The sequence below is a fragment of the Silene latifolia genome, chromosome 4 (assembly GCF_048544455.1).
Source record: "Silene latifolia isolate original U9 population chromosome 4, ASM4854445v1, whole genome shotgun sequence".
NCBI classification, from domain to species: domain Eukaryota; kingdom Viridiplantae; phylum Streptophyta; class Magnoliopsida; order Caryophyllales; family Caryophyllaceae; genus Silene; species Silene latifolia.
This window is the reverse complement of record NC_133529.1, coordinates 99,742,333-99,760,398: the sequence shown is the minus strand read 5'-3', so window position 1 is coordinate 99,760,398 and position 18,066 is coordinate 99,742,333.

Below are 18,066 nucleotides of genomic sequence, written 5' to 3'. Positions count from 1 at the left end.
CTAAAAGTATTTCTAGCAAGTCTTATATTGGTTGTCAAAGTCCTTTCAATTTCGTGATCAATGGGTAACAAGTTACCTTGTGATCTTCTAGACATGTAAAATATCAAACAACTCGAAAACAATTAGAACAAACCTTGAGGAGTTTTACTTCCCCAAGGAAAAAAAAGACACAACTAATAACAATCAAAGAAAATCAAATCAAGTTAACACCGTCCCCGGCAACGGCGCCATTTTTTGGTCGGTCCGCTTTCTTAGCTTAGATTTCGGTTACTTGTCGTTAGGAGCACCTAGACCAAAACAATATTTATAACTTCACAAACAACTCTACTACTAGTAAAGAGGTAAGTAAAGGTCGGATCCCAAGGGACGGGTATTGATGTAGGATTTTCGATTGCAAGTAGTGGTGTCTAGGGGTGTCACAATTTGGATTGAGATAAGAAGATCACTAAACTAAATAACAATGAAAGTAAACAAGCAAGATGACTAAAATGAGATGTAAATAATTGATTAAAAGCACTAGGGTGTCATGGGTTCATAGGGGATTCATGGGAATTGATCATACAAACATATTCTCAAATTATAAGCAAGCAATTATTGTTGTGATAGGATCGAGTTGGTTTATATCTTATAATCCTATGAAGGTTTGGGTCCCGGAGCCGAATCGATTAGATTGTACAACACCTAGAAGTCGACTTAATCCTCCCTACTCAACTATATGCATGGTCTAATGAGACTCGAGTTGGTTTATGTCTTACAAGTCTCATTGAAAAGGTAAGTGATGGGTAAAAAAAATGCAAGGATTCATAGGCTCGCATTTCATCAAATATAACATGTGCATAAGTTGAGATCACAACAAGCAAGCAAATAAATTATGAAAACATATTAGATTAAGCATGAATCATCCCCCATATTGGTTTCCCCTAATTCCCTGTTAACCCTAGTTAAGGAAACTACTCACTCATTATCAAGTTTAACATGTTAACAAGGTTGTGAATCATATTAACAAAGCAAAACATGATGAATAAATGAAGATGATTAATAATAATCAAAAAGGGATTAAGAGTATTATACCTAGCAAATGATGATTCCAAAATAATAATGCAAAGAATAATAGAAGTACTTGATGATTGATGGAAGGTTGTCAATCTCCTAATAAACCCAAATAATCTTCAATTACCCAAAATAAAAGATGAACAATAGAGAAATTAAGGAAATGAGATTTGTATTAATACTTGATTAGAAGTTGATTACAAGATTAAAGAGAGATTAGAAAAATATAAACTACACTAAGGATTGATAAGAAGAACATGATAATCTAATTAGAGTAATGGGGTATTTATAGTGGGGATTAGGTGCACAAATTAGGGTTACTAAGGGCTTAAATGACGATTAAGTCCTTGAGGAATCGCTCCTCTCAAGAAAAGATGCGGGTCTCCTTTTAGCTAGTCTTCCAAAAATATGCGCATCTCGAATGAAGAAAGAAGAGACGTGTTTCTCTGGAAGACAACCCGAGCGTCCACGGGTCGGGACGGGCGTATTGGGGAGCTTCTGGACGAGCGGCCTGGCGGTAAGGACGAGCGTCCTGGCGAGCTTTTGGACGGGCGCCCCGAGGAGTGAGACGAGCGGATCTTAGCTCAGCTTCCATTTCTTCTTTTCTTCTTTTCTTCTTCCAACAATTTTCCGGGATTTTGTCGGGGATGCAAGGATCTTCTTCATCATTGCCCATCTACTACATTATGTACAAAGGCCTTCTAGTCTTGTCTTCTTTTTTATGCTTGGTCATTAGATTCGATCAATTTAGCTCTATTTTGCCATGAAAATGCAAGGTTTTCACTCCTCTCCTACCACGGAAACAAAACCTCAAAGAATATGCAAAACAAAGGACTAAAGATAGTAAATGACCCAAATATGCACTAAAAAGCATAGGAACGAGGCTAATTCGGGGACTAAATATGCTCAAATGTTGATCACATCAGGTTAGAGTGATAAGCCCTGCAACCTTACGACGAGTGCCGTCATAAGCGCGTACTCCTTGATTGGTTGGGACTAAATCAGTTTCCTTGATATCCAGTTTGTGAGTTGTTTTGAGGGGAATGACATTTACCGCAGATCTGTCATCCATAAGAACCATAGGCACATTCTTTTTGAGGCACTGTACGGTGATGTACAGGGCCAGGTTATGGTTGGCTTCGAAGGGAGGGATATCTTCATCAGAGAAGATGACCGGGTTGCTCAAGTTGGGGACATCCCTTGTCACGTGTGCCACTACTTCTTCGGGGGAGGAGGTAGAGGGCACAGTCAGTTTTCCCAAGGCTTGTAGTAGAGCTTGCCGATGCTCGAAGGATGTAGCAATCAGTTGCCAAATTGAGATTTTGGTTTTTGCTTTATGCAGTTGTTTGAGGATCGAATTCTCGGGAGCCTTCGGTTGAGTGTCCACGTCTGGGACAGTGTGGTCATTCGTAGTTGGAACGACCGTTGAATTGTTCGGGTTTTGATAGGGGCGTTCGGACCGGGTAAGATGACCGATCTCTTTTGCCCGTTTCTCTTTCCCTGGGACTATATAGATATCCTCAGCATCATCTCTCCAGATACCATTGATTTCGGGATCTCGAGGGTACCTCGGAGGGATATTCCTCGGTGGGCAGTTTTTGTGAGGGAGATTTTTGTGAGGGTAATTTTTGTGAGAGTAGTTTTTGTGAGGTTTATTATGGTGGGGATAATTATTGTGAGGGTGATTATTGTGAGGTGCATGCCAGAATGGTCGCGGGAGCAATCCTTCCTGGTGAGGGTAGTTTTGGGTGCTTGAGGGACCCTCCCTTGGGCGTGGTGTTGGGGGATTGAAAATCAGTCGTCGGTATGTGTCGTCAAGTCGGGTAATCCTTTCAGAGAGACTGGCTATAGCTTCCTCAACTTGTTGGAACATGGCAAGCATGATTGCGGCACTGAACACGAATACCCCGTCTGAGGCATCCTTCTCCAAGGCATTCACCTCGTCATCAATTGGTGAGATGAGGTGTGAGCAGTCCAAGGTCGGCTCATCATCGGAGATAGCATGGATTCCCAATGGGTTTGTCTTGTTGTTTGGTTTAGTCGGTGGAGGCAAAGGTAATTCCCCTTTCTCGATCATGTCCTGAATGACGTGTTTCAGTTTGAAACAGGTTTCCGTGTCATGACCTTTCCCTTGGTGGTATTGGCAGTAGGCATTAGGGTTCCAGAAGCGGGATTTCTTAGCATCAGACGGATCCGAGGTGGGTCCGATTGGTTGTAACTTCTCTTGGTCCATAAGCCTTTTCAGGGCGCTTGCATAAGTTGACCCTATGTTGGTGAACACTCTTTGAGGGCGCTCAGCTTTCTTGGCGGTTGGCTCGAGGAGGTTGACCTCGTTAATCTTGTTCGTTTGGCTATAAGGGCGAGATCCTGTTGATGTGGATCCCTGGTAGCCTCTACCGGTGGTTTTGGCTAGGACACTCTTTCGGAGGTCGTCTTCAATGCGGGTTCCAAGGATTTGCAGATCCTGGAACGTCTTGATGTTTTGGTACCTCAGTAAGTTGGCATACACCGGGCGGATATTGTTGACAAACGTTTCCACCAAAATTGACTCACTCGGCTTGTTGACCAACTGAGTGCTTACTCTCCTCCAACGGGTCAAGAATTCGGTGAATCCCTCCTTATCGTTTTGGGTTAGGACCTCAAGAGTACGGGTATTGGCTTGGATTTCGACATTGTCAGCATATTGCTTAGCAAATTCAACTGCAACCTCATCCCAGGTAGTGAGGTTCTTAGGGTCAAGGGAGTAGTACCATTGGCGAGGGATCGGTTCCAAGGATGATGGAAAGATCCGGGTTAAAAGTTCCTGTTTGACCCCTTTTATGGCCATGTAGTCTTTGAAGGCTCGAATGTGATTGAGTGGGTCCTCCACTCCCTTGAATTTGGGCATATCAGTCAGGGTAAAGTTGTCAGGTAGTTGATCCCCAACGGGTTCAAATCTCCGATTGTTTTCAAGGTGGATGTTGTTACCCCGGGCTAGGAGTTGTTCTTCCATGAGTTTGAGCCTTTTCTCAGTTTCAGTCAAGGGCGGAGTGTTGTGTTCTCCAGTTTCCTTGTTTTCCAGGGTGTCGATACGGGTCTCGACACGATCCATAGTGACCTTTAGAGCAGTGAGTAGGCTTGCTAGCTGAGCAATTGTGACATCTCTGTTGTCGTTGTTATTGTTGGATGAAGCTGAAAACGGGGCCATGGTTCTGAGGCAGAAAAATGGCTCACATTACAACTCAATCCGACATGGTTCAAAGACTGAACGCAGATAACACGAAGGACGGGACAAAGATCAGACTCAACAAGACGAGGGTGACCGTGTGTGGTACCTCGGTGCTGACTCGATTTATAACGTGACGGTGTTGACCGGACTTCGACTCGCGTCCAACGTAGTGGCGTGACGCCTGTGGACGAGTCTCGTGGTGAGACGACTCATAAGTAAAGACCTATAAGTCCGTTTGCTCTGACTCGATAGACACGAGATGGAATTGGAATGGTGGTCTGAAGTTTTCGAAAATAGAGATTTTCAAAAAGATTCGTTTGTCGCTTTATGGACGGCTTCCGAAGATATGGATCCCCGCAAGTTGGTCAGTTGAAAGGTCGTCTTAAGTTTGTTTGCAAGAGACAGTTTGAGTTTGAGTCGGCTCGGAAAACAACGTACTGTTTCCCAAGATGGTTTTTGAAATTCAAAATTGTATGTTTTGAAAATCGAGTATGAAATGTTTGAAAAGGTCTCGGGGACGGTTCATGGTTGTAACTTCCCGCGCCTTTCTTATATTTTAAATGAACTTTTAAGTAATTTTTATTAAATAATTATTATTTAAAGCTTATTTTCGTAAAATATCGTCGTAGCCGTGTAACGGTAATAATAGTGTAGATTTTAATAATATTATTCTCCGACTCGAGTTATAGTAGACTTGGGACGAAAATTCTAGTGGATACCGACTCATTTTGAGTTATTGGGCTTAACTTGACTCATGGGCCTTTTCCCCCCTCTTTTCTCTACACAAAACCTCAACTAAACCCTCACAACTTCATCTCCCTCACTTCTAATTTCTGAAATTTCCCAACAACCACATCACCATTGTTGAACCTTCCCTTACTAACCCTAAAATCACCATATCTCACTCAATTCTTCACCAATCTCGTTCCTTTTCGCGCCATTCTCTTCCTTTTCTCATTTCCCTTCTTTCTAAGTAAGAAAGTTGCCATCTTTTCCTCTATTTCGAAATTCTCATCTTACGAGGATGTGGATTCTTGACTTAATACCTTTATTTTTGTGTTTAGGGGAGAACTTGGACAACCCGGAGGAGGATAGCTACATCATTGACGAGTCTTTAGAAGATTGAAGTGCAAAAAGGTAACGGTGATGGGTTACTCGACTTTTATGTTAAAATTGTGTGAATTGTGTAGTATTAGACTCACATGAATGTTAAATTTGGTGTCTTTCATGCTTTTGGTGATTTGGTGTTGAGTAGAATACTTGTATGACAATTCTCACATGTTTAAGGAGTAATTTCATGTCTTGTTGTAATATGGTGAAATATGGGATGATGTTAGTGTAATTCCCTCATAATCATTTGATTTAAGCCTCACTTTAATGACTTATAATCCACCCCATATGTTAATTACATCTTGAAAGTGGTAATTTTCTGAGTATTCATCATGTTTAAGAAGTATGAAATGATTAAATGAAAGATGGTTGAATTTGGAAGGCTTTAGATGAATGTTTGTTGAGTTTTCGTATACAGTGATCCTCTGCCGGTGGGCCGGCAGCCGGCCTACCCAACCGGCAGCACGTCATTGCATTTCTGAGTTATAAAAATGAGGAATTAAGCCTTGTAATCCCCTGCCGGTGGGCCGGCAGCCGGCCTACCCAACCGGCAGCGCGTACATGAAATTTTGGTGTCTTTTATAATAGGGTGTATCCCCTACCGGTGGTCCGGCAGCCGGTCACCCGGCAGAGGATACACATTGAATGTTTTTGACCTTGTTTCCTTTAGCTTGTATCCCCTGCCGGTGGGCCGGCAGCCGGCCACCCGGCAGAGAATACACCCTCACCTAATTTGACATTGTTCACCATAGCATGAATCCTCTGTCGGTGGGCCGGCAGCCGGTGCCCACACCGGCAGAGAGTACCTGATGTTTCTCATACCTTTATACTTATGCATGCTTCACATGAATTGTTTACGTTATGTTTGTTCAATCTTTTCCACTCGTATTTGTGACCCGAGTGTGACGTTTTACATTGTGAGACTACTCGACATTCCTTATTTATTTGCCCTCGGACATTGGGTCACGGTTAGGTGCCATTGTTTCCGAGTTGGGCTATTTTTCCTTCCGCCTCTTCGGACCGGGGGTCACGGTTAGGTGACAAGGTTCCGCTTGAGGTTACTCGACTTTCGGGCACGGTTAGGTGTACCATATTTCGAGTCTTGGATACGATTTGGTATCGTTTGTCGAATCGGGTGTCGTCCATCCCGAGAGTCTGGCCAGGTTTAGACTAGGACCGTATTATGATCGTCGTCCTACCAAGAGGTTGGAGTCTAGAGGGTTGTCTTGTTTGAGTCTATACTTTGTAATTTGTCTTACATTTGAGTCGAGTCATTATTTGACCGTTTGACCTAATTATTCTTCTCTCATTTATGCATAACTACTCTTATTGCATTTTGTATACTAATCATGATTCTCTTGTTACCGTAAGTATTTATTCTTATGCTTGTTTGTTTAATTAAATTCTTAATTACTTGTATTTTGACATATTGTGGTGGGAGAACCCCGAGTTACTCCCCACCGACGTGGCTTTCATATTTATTATGAATGACAGGTTGGTGATGAAGCTTAAGTGGGGAAGACCGTGTGAGCTAGCGAGTTCTTACCTCGGACCTTATTAGTTATTACATAATAGACTCACCTACTTTTCGAATTGATGTTAATTCGTGGGATATCTTTTCCCCAATAAATAGACTTGTGTTGTAAACTTAAACTTAATTATCTAAACTTATCTATCGTGTTGGTGATACCTCGCGTTGGACTTCACTAGAAGCATTAAAAGTTTTAAAAATCTCGTGTTTCCGCCACGATTTACTAGTTATATTTAGTTGCCTCAACGAGGGGTGTCACAGTTGGTATCAGAGCATATATTGCTCCCGACGCACACACGTGTACCCCAACTTAAAATTCTTACTTGACCTTGAATAATGAATGAGAGATGGGTAGAATTAAGGACCTAAGTTGGTAGCCTTTTTGTGTATGTTTTGTGATAGGTTCTAACTTGTTTGCTCTTGTGCAAAAGATGGTACGACCAACCAATGTGGAGAATGCTATCATGCAAGCCCTCACGCAAGTGCTTGCTAATCAACAAAATGCTCAACCCGCTCCCCCTGCACCCGAAGCTAACCGTCAAGGAAGCTATGCTTGGATTGCAAGTCAACTAGCAAGGAACAAGGCTAGGACCTATGGTGGTGAAGTGGATCCCGTTGCTCTCTCGGAGTGGTTTCGTGATATGGAGAAGAACTTCTCTCTCTTTGATGCCCGAGAGGAGGACAAGGTGAGATTAGCCTCTCACTTTCTTGTGAAGGAAGCCGATAGGTGGTGGACTTTGACCGGTCCTACCGCTACTCAAGACCCCAACTTTGATTGGAACCGCTTCAAGTCTCTTGTGGAGACTCGCTTCTACCCTTAGGAGCTCAAACAACAAAGATTGAAGGAATTCATGGAATTCAAGTAAGGGAAGCTATCAATTCAAGCCTACACCGACAAGTTTAATGAACTTGCTCATTATGCCTCCAAGTTCGTGAAAGATGAAGAGGATCGTGTCTACTTCTACAAGAACAAGTTGAACCCTAAGGTGGAAAGCATGGTGAGAAGAAGCTCAACTACCTTTGTGGAAGTCTATGATGATGCTATTTGGGCCGAAAGCTCTTTGAAGGCCATTGAAGAAGATTCCAAAACCCACTCCTCTTCTCATTCTTACCGTTCTAACTTTCATGGCAAGAGGCCATTTGTACCTTCTACTTCCAACTATGCCAATAAGAGGAGGTTTGTGCCAAGGATTCAAGACCATGGAGGACAAGGACCAAGAGTTCAAGAACCTAGAGGACAAGCTCCCACATCAACTAATGAACTTGAGAAGGACCGTAAGTGCTACCATTGTAGACAAGCTCTACACCCCGGAGTTGGATGCTATGGCAAGCCCTTGACTTGCTTTCATTGTAAGAAGCCCGGACATCGTGTTGCCGATTGCCCCGAGAAGAAGAATGCTCCTACTTCAAATGCTAGGCCAAGAGGAACTATCTTTGTCATGAGTCGAGCCGAAGCTGTCGCTCATCCCGATATCATTATGGGTATGTTCTCAATTTTTGATCAACCTTGCCTCATTTTATTTGATATCGGCGCATCTCTATCTTTTATATCTTCCAAGTTTTCGGAAAAAATAGCTCTTGAGCCCATTCCTAGTGAGGAAACTTCTATATCCTTACCTTCCGGAGAAATATTCTCTTGCTCCCTCATTTTCTCCGACATTCCTATTTCTATTTCGGGAACCTTATTCCCCGCTAACCTACTTCGTTTTCCCCTTGAGGAATTCGATGTGATTTTGGGTATGGATTGGTTGTCAAAGTATGATGCAAGATTCGAGTGTAGAGACCAAAAGATTTGCCTCAAGAGTCCGCTAGGCACCCGCGTATCCTATAAAGGAGCTCGTTCCCAAGAAGGTGTGAAATTGATTTCCGCTTTGAAGTTGATGAGCATGAAGAGGAAAGGTTACCAAATCTTTCTATGTGTGGTGACTTCTACCTCCCCTTCCTTACCAAAAATCGAAGAAGTGCCCGTGGTTTGTGGGTTTCCCGATGTCTTTCCCGAAGAATTGCCCGGAATCCCTCCCGAGCGTGATGTAGAATTTTCTATCGACCTTTTACCCGGAACCGGACCGATTGCTAAAGCCCCATACCGTATGGCGCCAACCGAGTTGAAGGAGTTGAGGAAGCAACTTGATGAGATGATTGAGAAGGGATTCATTAGACCTAGTGCCTCACCTTGGGGTGCTCCCGTTCTCTTTGTGAAGAAGAAAGATGGATCCATGAGACTTTGCATTGACTACCGCGAGCTTAACCGTGTTACCATCAAGAACAAGTATCCTCTACCAAGAATTGAAGATTTGTTTGATCAACTCAAAGGTGCTTCTACTTTCTCCAAGATTGATTTGAGATCCGGTTATCATCAAATTCCCGTTCGTGAGTCCGACATCCCTAAGACCGCCTTTAGCACGAGATATGGACATTTCGAGTTTAAGGTGATGCCCTTTGGTTTAACAAATGCCCCTTCCATCTTCATGGACCAAATGAACCGGACCTTTAGTGAGTTCTTAGACAAGTGTGTTGTGGTCTTCATTGACGATATCCTCATCTTTTCCAAGTCCGAAGAAGAGCATGCCGATCACCTTCGTACCATTTTGGAAATCCTCCGTCGACAAAAGTGGTTTGCCAAATTCTCCAAGTGTGAATTTTGGTTGTCTAAGGTGTCCTTTCTAGGCCATGTTATATCTAAGGATGGTGTCATGGTAGACCCTTCCAAGATTGAAGCCGTAATCGAGTGGAAGAGTCCAACCGATGTTGGTGAGATCCGTAGTTTCTTGGGTTTGGCGGGTTATTACCGTCGCTTTGTGAAGGATTTTTCCAAGCTTGCTAGACCGATGACTCAACTTTTGAAGAAAGAGACCAAGTTTGTGTGGACCGAAGCTTGTGAAGGTGCATTCCAAGAGTTGAAGAAGAGGTTGACTACCGCTCCCGTGTTGACCTTGCCCGAGGATGGAGTTGACTTTGATGTGTTTTGTGATGCTTCTAAGATGGGTTTAGGTTGTGTTCTTATGCAAAATAGAAGAGTTGTTGCCTATGCTTCGCGACAATTGAGAGTTCATGAGGTGAACTATCCCACTCATGATTTGGAATTAGCCGCTATTGTTCATGCCTTGAAGATGTGGAGACACTACCTCATTGGAGTCCATTGCCGCATCTACACCGATCATAAGAGTTTGAGATATATCTTCACCCAAAAGGATTTGAATATGAGACAACGACGATGGTTGGAATTGGTGAATGATTATGACGTAGAGATGTTGTATCATGAAGGAAAGGCAAATGTGGTTGCCGATGCCCTTAGTAGGAAGTCTACTCATTCCTTGAGTGCCATTCGCGTGCTCCCCGATGACCTTTGTGCCGAGTTTCGTAAGTTGAGTTTGCAACTTGTAGAGAGTGGTTTTGATTATCTTGGTGCTATGGTTGCCGAGCCCGTCCTTCACCGTGAGATTCTAAATAGCCTTGTGGACGATGCTACCTTTAAAAGTTTTCAGGCCAAGCTTCTTGAAGGGAAAGCAAAGATTGTGAGATTGACGCTAAAGGTTACCTTCGTTACCGAGGACGCATGTACGTGCCCGATACTGTTGATTTGAGGAAGAGAGTTCTAGATGAAGCTCATCTATCCCCTTATTCGATTCACCCCGGAGGAGACAAGATGTATAAAGATTTGAAGCTTCAGTTTTGGTGGCCTAACATGAAGAATGACATTGTGTCATATGTTGGAAGATGTCTTACTTGTCAACAAGTGAAGATTGAGCATAAGAGACCCGGTGGTTTGCTACAACCGTTGGATGTTCCTTTATGGAAGTGGGAGTCCATTTCCATGGATTTTGTGATGGCTTTGCCTAAGACCGTTGGTGGAAAGGATGCCGTATGGGTGGTTGTGGATAGGTTGACCAAGTGTGCTAGGTTCATTCCTATCAAAGAGACTTGGAGTTTAGACCGTCTTGCTAGTGCTTATATTGAAGAGATCGTTCGTTACCATGGTGTTCCTAAGGAGATCGTGTCGGATCGTGACCCGCGTTTTTTTTCGAGATTTTGGAAAGCTTTGCAAGATGCTATGGGTAGTAAGTTGTTGATGAGTACCGCTTTTCATGCCGCTACCGATGGACAATCCGAGAGGACGATTCAAACTCTAGAAGACTTGTTGCGTGCTTGTGCCCTTGACTTCCATTCTAGTTGGGAGAAGAGCTTACCTTTGGTGGAATTTTCTTACAACAATAGTTATCATGCTTCTATCAAGATGGCCCCTTATGAAGCCCTTTATGGAAGGAAATGTCGTAGTCCAATTTGTTGGGACCAAGCAAGTGACGTTCGTGATCTAAGACCCGACAAGTTAGCCGAGACGATTGATCAAGTGAAGCTCATCCGTGAAAGAATGAAAGCCGCCCAAGATCGACAGAAATCTTATGCCGATGTTCGCCGTAGACCCTTGGAGTTTGAAGTTGGAGATAAGGTGTTCTTGAAAGTGTCCCCGATGAAAGGAGTAAAGAGGTTCGGAGTTAAAGGGAAGTTGAGTCCGAAGTACATTGGACCTTATGAAGTGATAAAAAGGATTGGTGCCGTGGCTTATAGATTGGATTTGCCCCCGAGCTTGGGTAAAGTTCATGATGTTTTCCACGTGTCTCAACTTAGGAAATACATTAGCGACCCTAGTCATGTGTTGCAAAATGAAATTCCCGAGCTTGAGCCTAGTCTTTCTTTCGAGGAGAGACCGATTCGTATCTTGGATAAGAAGGAGAAGAAGCTAAGGAGCAAAGTGGTGCCCTTGGTGAAAGTGTTGTGGAAGTGTGGTGATGTAGAAGAAGAGACTTGGGAGCCGGAGGCTTCCATGCGTGTCAAGTACCCTAGTTTGTTTTCTTAAGGTAATACCTTTTCGTTTTAAGTTTCGAGGGCGAAACTTTTTAAAAGGAGGGATGATTGTAACACCCCGCGCCTTTCTTATATTTTAAATGAACTTTTAAGTAATTTTTATTAAATAATTATTATTTAAAGCATATTTTCATAAAATATCGTCGTAGCCGTGTAACGGTAATAATAGTGTAGATTTTAATAATATTATTCTCCGACTCGAGTTATAGTAGACTTGGGACGAAAATTCTAGTGGATACCGACTCATTTTGAGTTATTGGGCTTAACTTGACTCATGGGCCTTTTCCCCCTCTTTTCTCTACACAAAACCTCAACTAAACCCTCACAACTACATCTCCCTCACTTCTAATTTCTGAAATTTCCCAACAACCACATCACCATTGTTGAACCTTCCCTTACTAACCCTAAAATCACCATATCTCACTCAATTCTTCACAAATCTCGTTCCTTTTCGCGCCATTCTCTTCCTTTTCTCATTTCCCTTCTTTCTAAGTAAGAAAGTTGCCATCTTTTCCTCTATTTCGAAATTCTCATCTTACAAGGATGTGGATTCTTGACTTAATACCTTTATTTTTGTGTTTAGGGGAGAACTTGGACAACCCGGAGGAGGATAGCTACATCATTGACGAGTCTTTAGAAGATTGAAGTGCAAAAAGGTAACGGTGATGGGTTACTCGACTTTTATGTTAAAATTGTGTGAATTGTGTAGTATTAGACTCACATGAATGTTAAATTTGGTGTCTTTCATGCTTTTGGTGATTTGGTGTTGAGTAGAATACTTGTATGACAATTCTCACATGTTTAAGGAGTAATTTCATGTCTTGTTGTAAAATGGTGAAATATGGGATGATGTTAGTGTAATTCCCTCATAATCATTTGATTTAAGCCTCACTTTAATGACTTATAATCCACCCCATATGTTAATTACATCTTGAAAGTGGTAATTTTCTGAGTATTCATCATGTTTAAGAAGTATGAAATGATTAAATGAAAGATGGTTGAATTTGGAAGGCTTTAGATGAATGTTTGTTGAGTTTTCGTATACAGTGATCCTCTGCCGGTGGGCCGGCAGCCGGCCTACCCAACCGGCAGCACGTCATTGCATTTCTGAGTTATAAAAATGAGGAATTAAGCCTTGTAATCCCCTGCCGGTGGGCCGGCAACCGGCCTACCCAACCGGCAGCGCGTACATGAAATTTTCGTGTCTTTTATAATAGGGTGTATCCCCTATGTGGGCGGCGGCCGTCACCCGGCAGAGGATACACATTGAATGTTTTTGACCTTGTTTCCTTTAGCTTGTATCCCCTGCCGGTGGGCCGGCAGCCGCCACCCGGCAGAGAATACACCCTCACCTAATTTGACATTGTTCACCATAGCATGAATCCTCTGCCGGTGGGCGGCGCCGTGCCCACACCGGAGAGAGTACCGATGTTTCTCATACCTTTATACTTATGCATGCTTCACATGAATTGTTTACGTTATGTTTGTTCAATCTTTTCCACTCGTATTTGTGACCCGAGTGTGACGTTTTACATTGTGAGACTACTCGACATTCCTTATTTATTTGCTCTCGGACATTGGGTCACGGTTAGGTGCCATTGTTTCCGAGTTGGGCTATTTTTCCTTCCGCCTCTTCGGACCGGGGGTCACGGTTAGGTGACAAGGTTCCGCTTGAGGTTACTCGACTTTTGGGCACGGTTAGGTGTACCATATTTCGAGTCTTGGATACGATTTGGTATCGTTTGTCGAATCGGGTGTCGTCCATCCCGAGAGTCTGGCCAGGTTTAGACTAGGACCGTATTATGATCGTCGTCGTACCAAGAGGTTGGAGTCTAGAGGGTTGTCTTGTTTGAGTCTATACTTTGTAATTTGTCTTACATTTGAGTCGAGTCATTATTTGACCGTTTGACCTAATTATTCTTCTCTCATTTATGCATAACTACTCTTATTGCATTTTGTATACTAATCATGATTCTCTTGTTACCGTAAGTATTTATTCTTATGCTTGTTTGTTTAATTAAATTCTTAATTACTTGTATTTTGACATATTGTGGCTGGGAGAACCCTGAGTTACTCCCCACTGACTGTGGCTTTCATATTTATTATGAATGACAGGTTGGTGATGAAGCTTAAGTGGGGAAGACCGTGTGAGCTAGCGAGTTCTTACCTCGGACCTTATTAGTTATTACATAATAGACTCACCTACTTTTCGAATTGATGTTAATTCGTGGGATATCTTTTCCCCAATAAATAGACTTGTGTTGTAAACTTAAACTTAATTATCTAAACTTATCTATCGTGTTGGTGATACCTCGCGTTGGACTTCACTAGAAGCATTAAAAGTTTTAAAAATCTCGTGTTTCCGCCACGATTTACTAGTTATATTTAGTTGCCTCAACGAGGGGTGTCACAATGGTCCTCGAGATCTCGAAAGTGTATCGAGAAAAGGGTGTATGCTTTTCTCGGGTTTGGAAAGAGCCATTGTCGGCGCGAAACGGGTTAAAATCCGTGTCTAGACGCGGCGATTATAACGGCATAAAAAGGTGTTTTGAAGTGGTTGTAAAAAACCGAGTTTTAAAATCGTCATTACGACGGCCTAGAAAGGCGTGTTGAAATGGTTGTAGAAACCGGGTTTGAAAATCATTACGGCGGCCTAGAAAGGCGTGTTGAAATGGTTATAAAAACCGGGTTTGAAAATCGTCATTACGACGGCCTAGAAAGGCGTGTTGAAATGGTTATAAAAACCGGGTTTAAAAATCGTCATTACGACGGCGTAGAAAGGCGTGTTGAAATGGTTATAAAAACCGAGTTTGAAAATTGCCATTACGACGGTCTAGAAAGGCGTGTTGAAAAGCAACGGTCGGCGAAAGACCGAGGTTTGAAATGGCCATTATAGCGGCACAAAAGGGTGTTTTTGAAAGTTTGAAAATGACACGGAAGGACTTATGATCATATAGAACATAAGCACTCACAGTTTCATTATATTATGCATAATGCTGACAAGGATTTTGGCTTAAAAGGGTGGGTTACACACCAAGCAATCAAACCCCGATTTGCGAGAGGGATAACCATCCAAACAAAATGTGTAAGGAGGGTGCCTTAGCCTCGTGCTCGAAGGTGATGAAAGCTCTTTGACGAAACAGAAATGTGTATCGTCAACGGTATGCTTGACTCAATCGGGATTCGAAACGCGGGGATGAGAAAACTCATGCCGGCGAGACGAGCCAATTGGTCGAAAAGGGTTAGGGGCCCGGACAGGAGCCCGACCGTGACCGTAATATCAATTAATGCATTCCAACTAAAACCTCGTTCGAGTCTCACCATCTAGGGATCACAAAGGCACAAGTGTCCTAGTATTCCCCAGCGGAGTCGCCAATATGTGGACATGGCCACCTACACGCCAAGCCGATCTGTTGGACGTATAGCGGTCTTTTGAAAGCCACGCTCGGCGGCGTAAAAAAGCTTTTGACCGGATCGTTTTACATCGGTCTGTTTCGTCTCGGCAAGGGTCTCGAAACGATTAGAGATGTTCGAAGTCGCCACCAAGCATTTATGGGATGCTTGGAACCCGTTCGAATCCACTTTATACCTCGGTCAAACGAAGCACAAAGCAGGGTTTGACATAGGTACTAAAGATAAGGAATCATCCCTCTTTAGCATCCTATCTCTAGAATGACTCTCGTACGCCCTGGATAAGGTCGTCCACTATCCAAAGTTTCTGAGTAAGAGGTGAAGGTATGTATTAGGAAGCCCTTTAATCAGACACCCAATCCCGCCATGATAGCGACCTCTCTCTTGATCGATCTTGGTTGGTTGAATGCAAAAGTTGATAAAACGGTTTAAATGCATGAATCCGCATCCATTGGTTTAAACCTAGTATGTGAGAGCTTTCTATGTCGGTTGATTTAATCCAAGTATCAAGTATAATATGCCAAGTTGGATTTAATGTTGATTTGCATGCAAGACGGAAATTAAACACCCATTTATCGAGTTAGGTTTATGGTGCATAACGTGATCCATTTGTCTTAGTAAGACGTTTTGCAAATACGACTTTTGAATGAGCAAATTAGTCATCTGATCCGTCCTGTATTCGGGTTAACCGAAGTCGAGATCGTCCTAGACTAGTGCTGGAAAAGGAACAGACCCTGCATCAGGCAGCCAGAAGAGGCGTGAGCCTCTTGGCGATGCAAGAGGGTCGCCCCTGGTTTGAAAACAGAAAAAAGGAATGGCTTGTTTAGACGCGGGTCAATCAACGATGGAAGACGCATTCTGACCATTGAAAAACGTTTGTAAAACGTGTTGAAAAATGGGTATTTGGACCCGTTTTGGTTTGAAAAGGCCGTGTAGGCCGCTTTGTGTTGATTTAAAGAACGAGACTTGAATAATCGTCATTGTTTTGACGATATTCGATGTCGGGTTCGACTTTGCAAGCTTGACATGAATAGTTTTGGAAATGATTATGAACTAATTATTTTAAGTTCATTTGAATATAATTAGTCAATATTCATCATCGTACCCGGGTTAAAATCCGACATGGTATATGGAACCAATGATGACTTTGTGTTGGTGACTAATACATTTGTTTTGAAAGTGTAAAGAAATTATGAAAGGCTTTAAAATACCTTCCAAAATGTAAAGAAATGAAATAAAAGGCTTTAAAATACCTTTTAAATGTAATTAACCAAATATTATCACCGAAACACGGATTAAAGCATCACGGTATTAGGAACCATGGGTGAAAAATGTTTTATGGTTAAAACTTGTAAAAATGGTTTGAAAATACTTGAAAAGGTAAAAACCGTTTACAAATATGAAAATAAAGAGATGAAGAGACCAAACACGGTTTGGACTTAAGGCTGGGCAGAGTCCTTTAGGCGCGAGACTATCTGCTACGTAAGTAGCCTCTGCCTCAACGAAAAGTCCGGTTTTGGCTCATTCCTCCCATGTTCTGGACCATGTTATGCATGATTTAGCATGTTATAGTCATAAAACAAATGAAAACATGATAAAAGAAGATTTTTACACACTCATACTTACATTCTAGGCTTATGGCGAGAAATCGACGTAAGTGTATCAACTCGTTTCGTCGAAAAACTCGGTTTAAAACCGTTTTGGTAAATAAAAAGAGTGTTTTTTTAAGTTTAGTGATGGTGTAGTGGTCGAGATGGTAGGTAAAGTGGTTTAATGCACGATGACGGTACCAAACAATATGTAAGGCTTGTGTTTACGATCGGTAGGTCGTAAACACGTGTCGGATTGTGACTTAGGAAGTCGAGTCGATAATTTTAAGGGAGAGTGAGGGGGTGAACACTCGCGTAACTCTCAAATGGTTGCATTTGAGGGGTATTTATAGGAAAATGAGTGGTTGTGTGAGTTTTGAGCGACGTGGCCACCTGGGCTGCTCAAAGAGGCGCGAGCCATGTAGCACGTCTTCGAGGTGTCTTGTCGCTTTCACACAAGTGCAATCATTATTTGTTCTATCCTGGGATTTGGATGAACATGTTTGGTACTTGACTATGTAAGATTCCGGGAAATCTTAACATAGAAGCATTTGAATGGTTTTGTTTTTTGTGTTTGACTCGGTTTGACTCATTGTTGGAGTCGGGATTTGAATTTTGAGTCGGTTTTTGGTCCGGTGTCGTTTTTTACTCTAGTTAGTGTCATTGCGACCCCGTCGTCATACATTAAACGCTCCAGGTACTTTTGAAAAGTTTTGAAATGTTTTATTTTCGAAATCGTTTTAAGTTTTCCGACGTAACGTTGTACACAAACTGTCGATCAAACGTTGCGATTCCAAAACATGTTGTAGTCCGATAATCATCGGGTGTTTGTTGGAGTCTCAGCAGATACTGGATATCTACAACAAGCACAACCCAAAAACGTACGTCTACTAGAACGGAAGAGAAGGATCACTATCGTTTTCTTACTTTTATGGGTGCTTGAGGCAGACGGTATAGAAGAAGAAGAAGAAGAAGAAGAAGAAGAAGAAGAAGAAGAAGAAGAAGAAGAAGAAGAAGAAGAAGAAGAAGAACAGTATGTTTTGTCCTTTGTGGTTTCTTATGGCAAAGCTTCATCATCAATTTCCATAACCCTTTATATATAGTATCACATATCATAATAGAGTTTAGGTGGAATAAGGAAAGAACTCATATTCTTTTCCTAAAACACGTGCCTCATATCTGTTTCCTTATAGGAATGATATTATTTCCTGGTTGTCCTTATATGTGTGATATAGGATTATATTATTTTAGTCATTAATCAAATCTTTTTGTGACTAATTACTAATTATTCTCTAGCAAGTAAT